The sequence below is a fragment of the Gracilinanus agilis genome, chromosome 6, assembly GCF_016433145.1.
Source record: "Gracilinanus agilis isolate LMUSP501 chromosome 6, AgileGrace, whole genome shotgun sequence".
In the NCBI taxonomy this organism is placed as follows: domain Eukaryota; kingdom Metazoa; phylum Chordata; class Mammalia; order Didelphimorphia; family Didelphidae; genus Gracilinanus; species Gracilinanus agilis.
Genome location: NC_058135.1, coordinates 6666843 through 6680575, shown reverse-complemented (window position 1 = coordinate 6680575; position 13733 = coordinate 6666843).

Genomic DNA, 13733 nt, shown 5'->3' with positions numbered 1-13733 from the left:
GAAGCAGAGATGCTGGGGTTTAATTGTGGTTCCACAGTACAATGGGCTATAAATGACTTCTGGCCCTCAGTTCATCATCTATAACCTTAGAGGATTAGATTGGGTGGCCTCCAAGTCTATGTAAGCTCGTTCTTTAGGATCCTATGTAGAAGGGCCAGAGGACCTGAATTTAAATTCTTGTTTAGCTGATTATGACCTATGTGACTCCAGGGACAAACCTTTTCTCCTTTTTGAGTCCTAGCTTCTTCAACTTTCAATTGAATCCGCACTGATGTATTCTGTCATACTAAGTGCTCTTGAGTATAGCTTGATGCTTGGTTGGTAGCTGTGCACCAGAGGATAAACACTTGATCATTTCCTCATTATAGTGCTTGGCATATAGTAAGTGTTTAGTAAATGTTAACTGACTGACTGGCGAACTGCTGCTGCTACTAATGTAATCGACAAAATTATGTAAGGGTGAGAGATGTAGAGAGTGTTAGGTTCCCTATGCTAAGACCCTCAGGTCCTGGCTTAGGTTAGCTATGCTAATTGTAGTCTGATAATAGATGGGGAAGGTGGTCAGAATTATCAATGATGTCAAGGGTATGATTCAACAATGACATTTTTTAGGAATTCCTGGATACCAGGCACTGTGCCAGGTGCTGAAGATACAAAAACCACACACACACACACACACACACACACACACACACACACACACACACGACCCCAAGGAAACAGTTCTTCCTCTCAAGGAGTATGCTGTAACCTGTTCTGGGGGGCAGAGATTATTTTGTCTTTATATTCTTAGAAAGTAGCCCAGTGCAGTGATGATAATTATGACTAATATTTATGTAGTGCCTTAAATTATGCAAAGGACTCTACAATATTATCTCTTCTTATCTTTTCAAAACCCCTAGGAGTCAGGTGCTGTTCTTATCCCCATCTTATGGGGATTATGAAGACAACTACTGCACAAATTAAATAAAGTCTGGGGGCAGAAGAACACTGAGAACTGGGGTAGAGTGAGGGAAAACCAGAAAGCTTCCTGTAGGAGGTGCCACCTGATTATGAGCCTTGTAGACTCCATTCCAAACAAGAAGCATAGCTTGGGCCATGCATGGAGGCAAAAGACAGAAACTTGAGTTCAGGAAAAAGCTAGAAATCCAATTTCATTGTAAGGGGGAATACCATGAAATAAAGATGGAAAGGTAGGCAGGAGAAGATGTCAGGCTAATGGGTTTACTTTTTAATCTTATTGTCAATAGGGAGCCATTGATAATACCATTTTTTGGTTTAAATGTGATATGGTTAGTGAGATTAATTTGGCAATGAATGAATGAATGAATGAGAAAAGCATTTAAGTACTTTTTATGTATCAAACACCAGGAATACAGACAGAAAAGTCAACAATCTCTTCTCTCAAGGAACTCACATTCTAATGGGGAGACAACACCTAGGGAAAGTTTCTACTGCAATGTAGATGAAAGTGTCCTATGGTTCTTAGTGGCTTCTTCTATAATGTCACTTCCTATGGGAAAGTAATATGGGTTAAACTATTTGACAGAGCCAAGGACTTTGGTGGCAAAATCTTTTTTTTTCCTGATTCTTCAATAGATTGTCTTCAATAAAATGTCCATTTTGTCTGCAGGAGCACTTGCCAGGCTACATCTCCACAGGGGCTGCTTTCTGGATGATAGCTATGAGCACTGGACTGGAAGCCTGGCTGTTAGCAAGGGTTTTTTGGGGTCCTGAGTTGTCACCATGAGAGGAGATGGAAGTCCCAGTTGAGGTGGTGTTTTGACTTGTTTAGCACATGCCACCTCCTAACTCTCCCTCAGAATGCCTTGCTGCTTCAGCTAGATTGCTTTGCCTATACAGTGAATGGTGGTTGTCATTTGGTGGGAGTGGCTTGATGGAGAAATACTGCTACTCCCAGAGTTTCTGTGCCTATTTATCACAATTGGTCAGCAGTTATTTCTGGTTGTAATGAGGAAGTTGGTCCTCTTCTTCATGATGATTTCTCCCTCAATGATGGCAGGGGAACAAGGGCAGCTGGACTGGAACCAGATCTTTTGTTTTGGGGGATATAGTTATCTCCAAGATTCTTGGGTTCAGTGTCTGGCTATCTCCATCATAGTGTAAGGAGAGGTGGTTATCAAGGTGAGAATGATTGTTTAACTTGCCTGATGCATAAACCTCTTTTCTGTCTCTCAAAATAAATGGACTGGAAAATGGAGAGACTAAGAGAAAAATAACCAGTGAGAAGGGTAATACAATAGTGTAGGCAAGTGGTGATGAGAACGTCAAGCTAGGGTTTTGTCTGGTTAATATAATTAAAGGAGGGGCACTAGAGATTAAATTAACCAGGTATGAAAACTGATTGGATATAGAAGAGTAGATAACAGGAAGAATAAAGGGGGACTTTGAAGTCATGAACTTGAGTCACTAGGAGGAACTTTCTTAACTGAAATAGAGAGATGTGAGAAGGCAAAATGTAAGGAAGAAGGTAATGGGTTCTTTTTTGGAAATATAGAACTTCTTATGCTAGAGGGAGATGGAGGAGATACTTAGCAGGCAGCAAATGCTAAATAATTGGCATTCAGGAGAGAGATTATGACTGGATATATAGATTAGGGAATAATCTGTGTAGAGATGATGTTTGAACTCATGATACCGGATGGTATTTATAAAAGAATATGTGGAGAGAGAGAGAATAGAAGAGAATCCCAGGGACAGAGTCATGGGTTCAACCCACTTTAAAGGGATAAGAAAACGGTCATGATCTAGTAAAGTATACTGCCAAAGGCCATTAAGTCAAGTCAGAAGAAAAACAACTGGACACAACTTTATGGACATTAATGTCCTTCTTTGGAGGAGGATCAATAATATTAAAAATTACAGAGTGGTCAAGGATTCAAAAAAGTTGCCAAATTTAGTAGCTATAAGATTGCCATGAAAAAGACAGTTTCAATTCATTGGTGGAATTTTGCCTCCAGATATATTGATAATGAGGGAGTGGAAGTAATAGATTTGGGTAAGACATTATAAAGATCCTGGATCATTTAAATCTTCTTAAAAGTGGAACATCATATTAATACTCAGATTTGTGCCCATGCTCCTGTTAATGATGATGAAAACAATAGTCTCCAGGACGTTTTCTGAAGGGGTTGGCAATGTAATTTCTCAGATCCCATCCAGCTTGGAATTTGGTGATGCCTGTGATCTTACAATTCCCAGCAGGAAGTTTGACTTAGGTTTAGAGAAAATGATAGAAGTAAAGAGACTTTTATAATGAATGAAATTTAAGTTCTCTAGTTCAGGTTTGGCTGGCTAATGTTGGAATTTTAGTAAATAATAGATTTGTTTTAGAAACTTTCAATTTCCCTCTTCCTCATTCTTATCCCTTTAGCCACATTTTCATTTCATTTCATTTCACTTTTTATTTCACATCTGCCTTTGTAGATGTTGCTCTGCTATGCATTTTTGGCCTAGAACATCTTATTTTGTTAAACATTTTAAGGAGTGGGTATAAGGTTCCTTTTACATCTCTTAACACTATCCCTTTCATGCATATCTGAGTGACTAGTGACAGTAACTAGTGACAGGAAATTACATCTGTGCCAAGAAATTTGCCACTGTCACATCTACAACTTCTCAAGGATTCTTATTTTCCTAATTTTGGATGATCATGACTAGTAAACACTCTGGGCAGGGGTACTAGGCTGGTTGAGAAGGATGATCCTCAGTAGCAGGTGACAGGGAAATTATCAAAACTCCATTAAGATAGGGCAGCTGGATGGCTCAGTGGATTGAGAGCCAGGCCTAGAGACAGAAGGTCCTAGGTTTAAATCCAACCTCAGACACTTCCCAGCTGTGTGACCCTGGGCAAGTCACTTAACCCCCATTGCCTAGCCCTATAACAAATAAAAAAAAATTAATACAGAAGGATATATATATATATATATAAAGATATTAGGGTTTAAAAAGAAATAAAAAAAATACTTAAAAAAAAAACTCCACTAAGATAACATTGTGGGAGTTGTGGTAGGAAACACAATTGAGACCTGGGAAGGTCAATGCTCTTATTTTACTGATAATAACTTCACTTGATATTATCATTTGTTCTAGTTATTATCTTATCTCTCTCTTCCCCTTTGTAGCTTAACACCTTGAGAAAGTAATTTAACCTCAGTACCTACACTTTCTCTCTTATCGTTTTCTTGTAAACTTTCTGCAATCTGGCTTCCAATTTCTTCATTCTACTGAAATTTAACAAGGAACTCTTAATGGCCAAATAGAGTGGTCTTTTCTCAGTTTTCATCCTTCTTGATATCTTTGTAGACTTTGGCAACCATCCTCTTATTCTGGATATTCCTTTCTAGGTTTTCATGTCCTTGCTTTATCCTGATTCATCTACTAACTATCTAGCCACTCTCTCTGAATCTTTTGCTGCTTGTTTTGACTAATACTCTGTCCTATTTCTTATTCTGTCTGTTTCTTATTCTCTATTCTGTATGTCACTTGCTGATATCATCAACTCTATTGTGTTTATCATTTCTTGAAGCAGATGATTCCCAGATCTATACATATTTAGCTCTTATTTCTCTCTTTAGCTACAGTTCCAGAAGTCATATCTTTTGGACATTTTGAACTGAATGTCCTAACTCAACAAATCTAAAATAAGAACACATTATCTCCTTCTCTATCAACCCAAGGCCCCATTGTTTTCCTCTTCCCAAATTCCCTGATAATGATAATGATACTACCATCTTCCAAATCAACCAAGCTCACAACCTTGGTGTTTTCTTCAACTTTTCAATCCCATTTACTCCCAATATCCAATTCATTGCTAATTCTTGCCATTCTTTGTCCTCCAATTTCCTCAACCCCTTTCCTCCACTTAGTCAGCTACACTTCTCATACGGTCTGTCATCTCTTTTTCAGATCATTACAATAGCTTTCTATTGGTGCTCTTTATTCTTGAATTTTTTTCCACACTTATCTATCTAACTCTCAATGTCCATGGTGATTCTTCTAAAGTTTCTGTTTATCAGAAGCTAAGAGCAAACATTATAGGTAACAGAAAAAGTTTAAAAGGTTATCAATAAGATCAGAAGTAAAGCAAGGATGCTTATTATTGCCACTGCTGTTTGTCAAAGTGCTAGAAATGCCAGTTTTAGCAATAAGTAAAGAAGGAGAAATAAAATGAACCAAGGCAAAAAAGAAATAAAGTTTTCACTTTTTGAAGATGACATGATAACTTACTTAGAAAACCCTATTGACTAAAATTAATTGAAACAATGTATTCAGCAAAGTTGTAATATAAAAAGCAAATCAACACACATCAGCATTCCTGAGTATTATCAATGACACTGAGAATGAGGATGTAGAAAGATGAATACCATTCAAAAGAACTATAAAATGTACAAAATATTTGTAATTCTATCTACCAAGACCAACTCTTTGTGCAAGTAAAGACAAATCTAAATCAATTGAAGAAATAATTCATGGGTAGATTAGGTAGTAATTCTGGATTTTTGAGAAGTACACCTCAGCAGTAATAGGGTGAAAAGGGGAAAAGTAATGAGTTCAAATTTAGATATGTTGAGTTTAAGATGTATATTGGGCACTTTGTTTGAGATGTCTAAGAGAAAGTTGAAGATGAGAGTATAGACGTCAACAAAGACATAAAGGCTGAATAAGTAGATGGACATTCTTCAGTATAGAGACTGAGTCACCCCAGAAAGCTGATATCACCAACTCATATAGTATAGAAGCAGAAAAGAAGCAGTCCTAGGACTTAGCCTTGAGGGATAATCATTAGATTCTGAGCTTCCTAAGGGTAGGGATTGTCCTTTGTATCTCTACTGCTTAGCACAGTGTCTGACACATAACAGGAGTTTAATAAATGCTTATTGATTGCCTTTTTTACATCCACATTTACTGAGCATGACTTATAAAGATCCAGCAAAGGAGACTGGGAAAAAATGGTCAGATAGGTAGGAGGGGAACCCAGAGAGAATAGTGTCCCAAAAAATTTTGAGAGAAGAAGAATATCTAGGAGAAGATAATTGGCAATGCCATAGATTGCAGAGAAATCAAGAAAGATGAGGATGGAGAAAAGGTCTTTAGAATTTGGCAATTAAGAGGTTATGTTATAAATTTCATAGTATTAGTTTTATTAATGTATGAATACATAAAATAACTTTTGATAACTATTTTTATTTCCTGTTGTAATTTTGCTTTGTTTATTTTTGTAGTTTGATTTTACTTCTTTTTGATCAGGTAGGCTAATAGTTAATCAGTTTAGTCCTGTTCATTATTTGTATGGGCTTTTTATTTTTAATTTTATTTATTTCTCCTTTGATTTTCAAACTGTCCCCTTCTGTGCTAATTTAGAATTTATTTATTTTATTTTTACAAAGTATGTTCTTCATTAATCTTTCCTTTATCTTATCTATTTATTTTTAGCAATATATGTTCCTTTAAGTACTGTTTTAGCTGCATCTCAGAAATTTTATTATCTTGTTTTTATTACTATTATTCTCCCTCAGATAATTGTTATTTCAAGGATTTATTTTCTTAGTGGAAACTAGGTGGCTCAAGAAATTGAGAGCCAGGCCCAGAGGCAGGAAGTCCTGGATTCAAATCTGGCCTCAGATACTTCCTATCTGTATGACTGTGGGCAAGGCACTTAACCTTCATTGCCTATCCCTTACCACTTTTCTGCATTGGAATCAGTATATATTGTTCATTCTAAGATGGAAGGTAAGGTTTTTTTTAAAAGATTTATTCTTTGTTACTAATTATACAATAGTTTTGTTATTATCAAACATTCAGTTTATCTTTTGTGTATGTTCTCTGTACTGATTACTATTTTCATCACATTGTTATACATCAAGGATGCATTTGATATTTCCAATGTTTCCATTCATCTATATTTTCTCTATCCTCAAACACATGGTCTATTTTTCAAAAGATACCAAGTGAATATGAAATACATGCATATTTTGTAATAGCAACATATTCTTTGATACTTGATTATTTCAATGCAAAAATAGGTATAGGAAACTAATGTGAAAAACATTTGGAAAGTATAACTCGGGATCAGGAAAGTACAAAAGAAACCAAAGACTTATGGAATATACAGAAAGCAGCATAAATATGACAGGAAATGATGCCACATCATGAATAGTTTTAAGAATTGAGTCACTAGTAATAGACATAGTAAACAACTAATTATATTATAAAAATTTGAATTAGATTCTATTTTATGAGATGAAAAATGAATTTGCATGCAATTAGACCTTCATATTAGTAGAGAAATAATTCATATCAATTCTAAATCTGGAGAATCAAAGAAGTAGAAAATTAAGATAAAGAATTTGAGAGATCCAGTCTGACCTATTTAAAAAGTTGCTGATGCCAAAAAATGGAAAATGGACAAAAGAAGAGAAATCAAAACAGATTATCACCATTTCCTCAGAAAGATGTAAATCTGTTGCCACAATGAGGAGACCAATATAAATATCCTAAGTAAGCCAACACTTGATCTTCTTGCCAAACGGAGAGACATTCTGGCCAAGGGCAATACCACTTTATAATGTAAACTCATTTGCAAAATCTTATGGAGGATGATGGTGGAAGGTTATGAGCAATATTTTCTCATAAAACAATAAGCAACAAACAGGGAAAAACAAGTTTACTTGTTTAACTTGGCATGAGACCCAATTTAAGTAAGATCATCCCAAGAGCATTGAAAGATGAAACTGGAAGGCAGCAAACAGATGAAAAATATAAAAGGTCTGTCAGGATTACTATAAAAAACCAAACACAAGTGCTTTCTACATTAACAGCATCGGAGACAATATATTTGTACTCTAACAGTTATCAATGAGAGTCTGTATAAGGAAGTGGAAAGGGCACTAAAGAAAGCAGCATTTGGATTAGATCAACTTTTGTACATATTGGAGATGACACAATTTTGAAGGAAGAAAAGCATCTATTCTCAAGATATATGGGTAGACAGAATGATCACAGAGTTCCCTGATATACCTGATAAGCCTACAGGGCAGTAAGCTTTTGTTTTAGATTTTTATTGTATTTTGCCTCATGGTGCCTCCTGGTGGCTGAGTTTTCCTAATGTTGGTTGAGACTTGTTGGAAGAAGTCTTGGGGAGAAGTTATCCCTTTTGTTGGTCTACAAAATGGTGCTGACATAATTGTTCTCTCTGTCTTTCTGTCTGTCTCTCTCATTCCTTTTCTTCCAGAGATATCACGAGTTTATAGCAGAGCCAAGACAGAGGCTTGTTAATGGGGGGGTGGGGGTGGGGCAGAGGAGGAGTTGCAGAGGAATTATCCATCCCCAGTAGCTTCCTTTGGGGCAAAGCATATGAGAAACATATCTTCTTAAACATATGGCAGCCATGGAGAAAAGAACCATAGGTCCAAGTACTTCAGGGATGACAGCCTCTCATCCCAAGAGATAACAGCATCCAAGGAAAGTGACAGAGGAGGGTGATATTTTGGATATATCATTCCTGGCTTGAACGTTGTGAAGGCAGTGACATGGTCTTTCAGCCTGAGATTTGGAAGTGATTAAGAGATGAGTTGCAAGATTTAAGAAGAGTATTCTATGTTCATGTGACCCTCAAAGACAGAGGGACAACAAGGAAGAAAAACCATAATTTGTACAAGGGATCTGAACTTGGTAAACTGTGATAACCACATGTTTTTTGGACAGTGTAGGCCTGATGGGAAAGGAGACTGTCTGTCTACCAACCCAATTTATTTTCCATTTGTGGGAGTCTAAAACATAGGGTAATGTGGTGAAAGACTTCTTTGTTCAAGTATTTGAAGGATTGTCTTATGAAAGAAGAATTAAGACTTATCCTATTTGGCCCTAGGGAGGTAAACTGAGTGCAAATTTAAAAAATTAGGCTTTAGGGTCAACAAAGCTTCTTAACAATTGTGGTTGTGCAAAGTTAAGTGGACTACTTTGAGAGGTAGCTATCTTTCATTGGCTATCTTCAGGCCAAGATGAGAAGACCATTTTTTCTATATGTTCTAATTTGGGTTCCTTTGGGCATGGTTTAGATTGAATATCTATTGATTTCTTTTCCAATTCTAAATTCAGAGATTCTATGATTCTGTGGATCATAAGCCCCCAGGGTAGTACAGTAACACTGGAAGCCTGTATACTCATATAGTGGGGAAGGAAACTTACACAAGTCCTAGGATGTTGCTTATCTGTCTAGTATCTTCAAGCTTCCTTCCATTCTGAGGAAACATCAAAACAGGGTAGTGCTACAAGTCTGGTGGGCTTTCAGACTCTATGGGAAGTAGGACTCACAGAAAGAAAATACATTGATTGTGGACTAATGGGAGTCCTTATGAGGTTTATACTGTTCTTTAAGAGCTATTATGAATTCTCATATATTTTTTGCATTTTCCATGGGGTGTAATAAGGGCTATTCCATGTCTATCATATGCATCAAATACTTTACTTACATATGTTGAAACCTAGATACAAGGAGAGATTTTCCCCTAGAATAAACTCATGACAAGGGAATAAAAATCGAAAGAAAAACTGAATTTTTTTTATCTCCAAGAATGAACCTGTTCTATATAAGCCTTGAGCTTCAGAGTTCTGGGCCAAAGGTTAGGAGATTATTTTTTTCTTGGTTATACCTGTATTATTACTCAAAACATATCTCCTTAGTCATTTTTGTAAATGGATAATCTTATAAAACCAAAACCCCAAATTACATACCCATATAAAAAAGTGCTAAATGATATGCTCCTATCTACATTTCTACTCCAACAGTTCTTTCTCTAGAGGTGGAGAGCATTATTATTTTAAAAAAATTTTTTAAACATTTATTAATATTCATTTTTAACATGGTTACATGATTCATGCTCCTACTTTCCCCTTCAATCCCCACACTCCCCCCACCCATGGCCTATGCGAGCATTATTTTTTCATAAGTCCCTTGGAACTGTCCTGGATCATTGCATTGCTGTTAGTAGCCAAGTCTATCACATTTAATCGTTCCACAATGTTTTAGTTTCTCTGTATATTGTTCTCCTGGTTCTAACAGACAGACTTTAGAGTCTGGCGTACCTGGGTTCAAGTTATGCCAATGAAATGTTCTAACCATATGATCATAGGCAGGTCATTTTACCTCTTAGGGATTCAGACAACTCTCTAAGATTATAAATTATAGATAACTTTATGATCTTGTAGGTGGAGAAGTTAGATGAAATTACAGGTGTTCATATGCATATTATATACAATATGTCTATCGAAAAGATACATGCACAATTTGTAAAACATACACATAATTATCTATCTATCTATCTATCTATCTATCTATCTATCTATCTATCTATCTATCTATCTAAAAACCTCTCCACTCCTACTTTGGAGCCATTGTAGATATCTTCTTACTATTTCCTTTTTACCTTAAGAACTCTTAATTGACTTCTGAATAAGAACTCTGCTGATATGTTAAAAGATTAATTTTTATTCATTAAGTCGTCCTCCTTCTATCTTGGAAGTAAAAGGCTACCTTTAAGACCAGGAGGGTCAGGTGGACCACATGCTGTGTGTTTATGGCATGGGAAAGTTTGTGATCATGTCTGTTCTTTTCCTCTCTGTGGACATTTGTAGCATTGTAAGATCTTGAAAGGAAACTAACTTCTATTTCCCTTACACTTGAACAGTCTTCTAAATAGCGGTGCTTCTAAACAGTAGGTGCAGAGAAGGAGGAAGGAGATAGAGAGAGAACTATATTTAATGGTAGTGAAATATGAACCAGCCAAGTTTGAGCCCTTGAAAACAAGCTGTTTGCAAATGTTCTAACCAACCTTTGATATTAGTCTCTCAAATTATTGCAATTATTCTATGATTCTTTATTGTTTAGCATTCCCTTTTATATGTGGGAATGCTTGATTCATCTTTCTCTTTTTTGGTATTTTATTTTACTTCTTCTTCCCTTGATGGGAAGAACCTTCTAAACAGGAACCAAAAATGGAATTATTCCTCAGAATCTGAGGTTGGAATAAGATTGGTGCACAGGGTGCCAAATTCTACTTTGGAAACTAGCAACCCCAGGGCAAACCTCAATGGCAGGCAGAGATTGGTGAAGATAGCCAGCCCTTGTCATTTGTGTTATCTGGACCTAGTAATGCTGTATACACACATGTACAGATATGTATATTATATGTATATATGCATGTATATGTATATAATATTTGATAGTTTTCTGTCATCTATTAACTTGGATTAAAAACCATTTATATAATAGTACATTTATTGGCACATTTTGCTTCTAGAGGAAAGGCCAAGTTTATGTAAACTGGAATGTAAAGACAAAAGATAGTTTTGTTATTTCTTTAATTCCATGTTTCAGACTATAATGGCAGGCAGTCACAATGGTATGCTATGTACATATAGTTTTTTGTTTAGGTTAGTCCAGTTTAAAGCAGAACAGATTTTAGAACGACAAAATAATTTTCCTGGCCAATTTGGCTTCAAACTTTTATTTTGTTAAGCATGAATAAGTCCTCTGGCTACATCAACCAAACTCACTTTCAAAGTCAATTCAGCCTCTGCTCATAGTGGTTCTCTTTATTTTCCCAAGGGATTTAGAAGTTATTATTGTTATTATTTTTGTCCTTGTTCTTGCTCTGAGTGCTGTGCCTATATGTATTCTGGGGACTAGGGCTTTGCTTCATCATTCTTCTATTCTTTTTGTTTTGTTTTGTTTTATTTTGTTTTTAAACCCTTAACTTCTGTGTATTGGCTCCTTGGTGGAAGAGTGGTAAGAGTGGGCAATGAGGGTCAAGTGACTTGTCCAGGGTCACATAGCTGGGAAGTGTCCGAGGCCAGATTTGAACCTAGGACCTCCCGTCTGTAGGCCTGACTCTCAATCCACTAAGCTACCCAGCTGCCCCCTCATCATTCTTCTATTAAAGGAGAGGGTTATGTTATTTTATTCCATTCTGAGTATTATAAGTGTCCCTTGCTCTCTAACCCTGCTACGTACAATCACATTTAGTCCTAGGCACCAGAGCCTTGTTCTACATAAGAAAATAGGACAAAGAAATATACTTTGTACCACTGAAGCTATTTCTGTAACTTTTATTGATGACTTTATTTTTTTTTTTTACTTTACTCATTTCCACATATATTGCCCTATAATACACTTGGGAATTGAACTATCCCTTATAATAAAGAATAGCAGTCAAGCAAAATCAATTGACATAGTGAACATCATGTATGATGTCAAGGCTTGTGCTGTCTTAGTATAATACTCTTCTACCTCTGTGGTAGGTTTCACTTTAAACGAAAATGATCCTGAATAAGTAGGTGACTCTATTTCAAATAAGCAGGTGGCAAATGTGTTAAATTAAGATTTTTTTAAAAATCCAGCCTGTTCAATATTTTTTCTAAAACAAAAATAATGTTCACATGCTCAGGTGACTAAGTGGGTCCTAAAATGAACAAGACCCATAAAGTCAAGTTTCTGATGGGAAGTATTGCAAGGTTCAAGTCAACACCAAGAATTTGCCCCTTTCATAGCAGAGAATTCTATTCCTTATGCTGTTAATCACCTAGTCACTAGAAAAAAAGTGGCAAATGAATGACAAAATAAATGAAGGGCTGACCTGAGTCAAGAAAACATGGGATAAAGTTCTACTTTTGACTCTTACTGTGTGATCCTGGGCAGATCAAATTTCATATGTATTCATTGTCCCTGGCAACTCTAAGACAGACAAGTTTCTGTATAGCATTAATGAAGGTTCTATTTCTCATTTCTCTAATGAGAGAACCTCAAACAGATGAAACCATCTTATCTAGGCTATCTCTACCTCTCAAAAAATGTTGGAGAGAAAAGCACTCCAGCTTCTTCCGGGTTAAGATGGCGGCAGAGTAAGAAGCAGCTCTTAACCTCTCCTGACCGAAACATACAAAACTCCTCAAGGGGACATAAAAACAAGTCCAGACGAACGGAGGAACCCCACAACAGGGCACAGCGTGGAAGGTACGTGGAATCGAGACATTTCCAGGCTAAAAAGGGCTCTCACTCACTCAATCGCGAGCTGAGCAACCGCCCCACCCCCACCCCCTCCACACTCACCTATAGCTCCGAACCCAGCTAAAAAGAAATAGAGCAAGTTTGGGGCACCCATCGAGTCATCAGCAGCTCCGGGACCTGTTCCTGACAGCAGCAAGACTTAGGACCCCATTAAGTCAAAAAAAGCACGCGAAATCTGAGCGCGTGCGCCGGAGCAGGACGCTGGGCGCGCAGAGGGCCAGCTGAGTAGAGGCGTGGGTGGAGGCAGAACTAAGCCTAAGTGGGGAACCAGTGCAGACGGGTATACGACTGTGGAAGCAGCGCCCTGAGACTTGTAAAGAAACCTCCAGCAGAGGATCAAGCAAGAGGGCCCACCAGGGGGCTTGACCTTGGAAAAAACCAGAATTCAGACCTCAGGAGCCAATAGATTGGGAACAGACACTGAGCCCGAGGATAAAGCTGAGAAGCTGCTGAGCTAATGATGGCTACTCAGCATCAGGAGGTTCAGAAGAGAAAGAATAATAACAAAAAGAAGAAGTCTTTAACACTCGACAGCTTTTACACAGAGAAAATCCAGACAACCGAGCAAACAGAGGAGGAGAACAAACAAGCATCCGGACCCTCCTCAAATAAGGAAAACTCCTCACAAGCTATGGAAGAGTTCAAA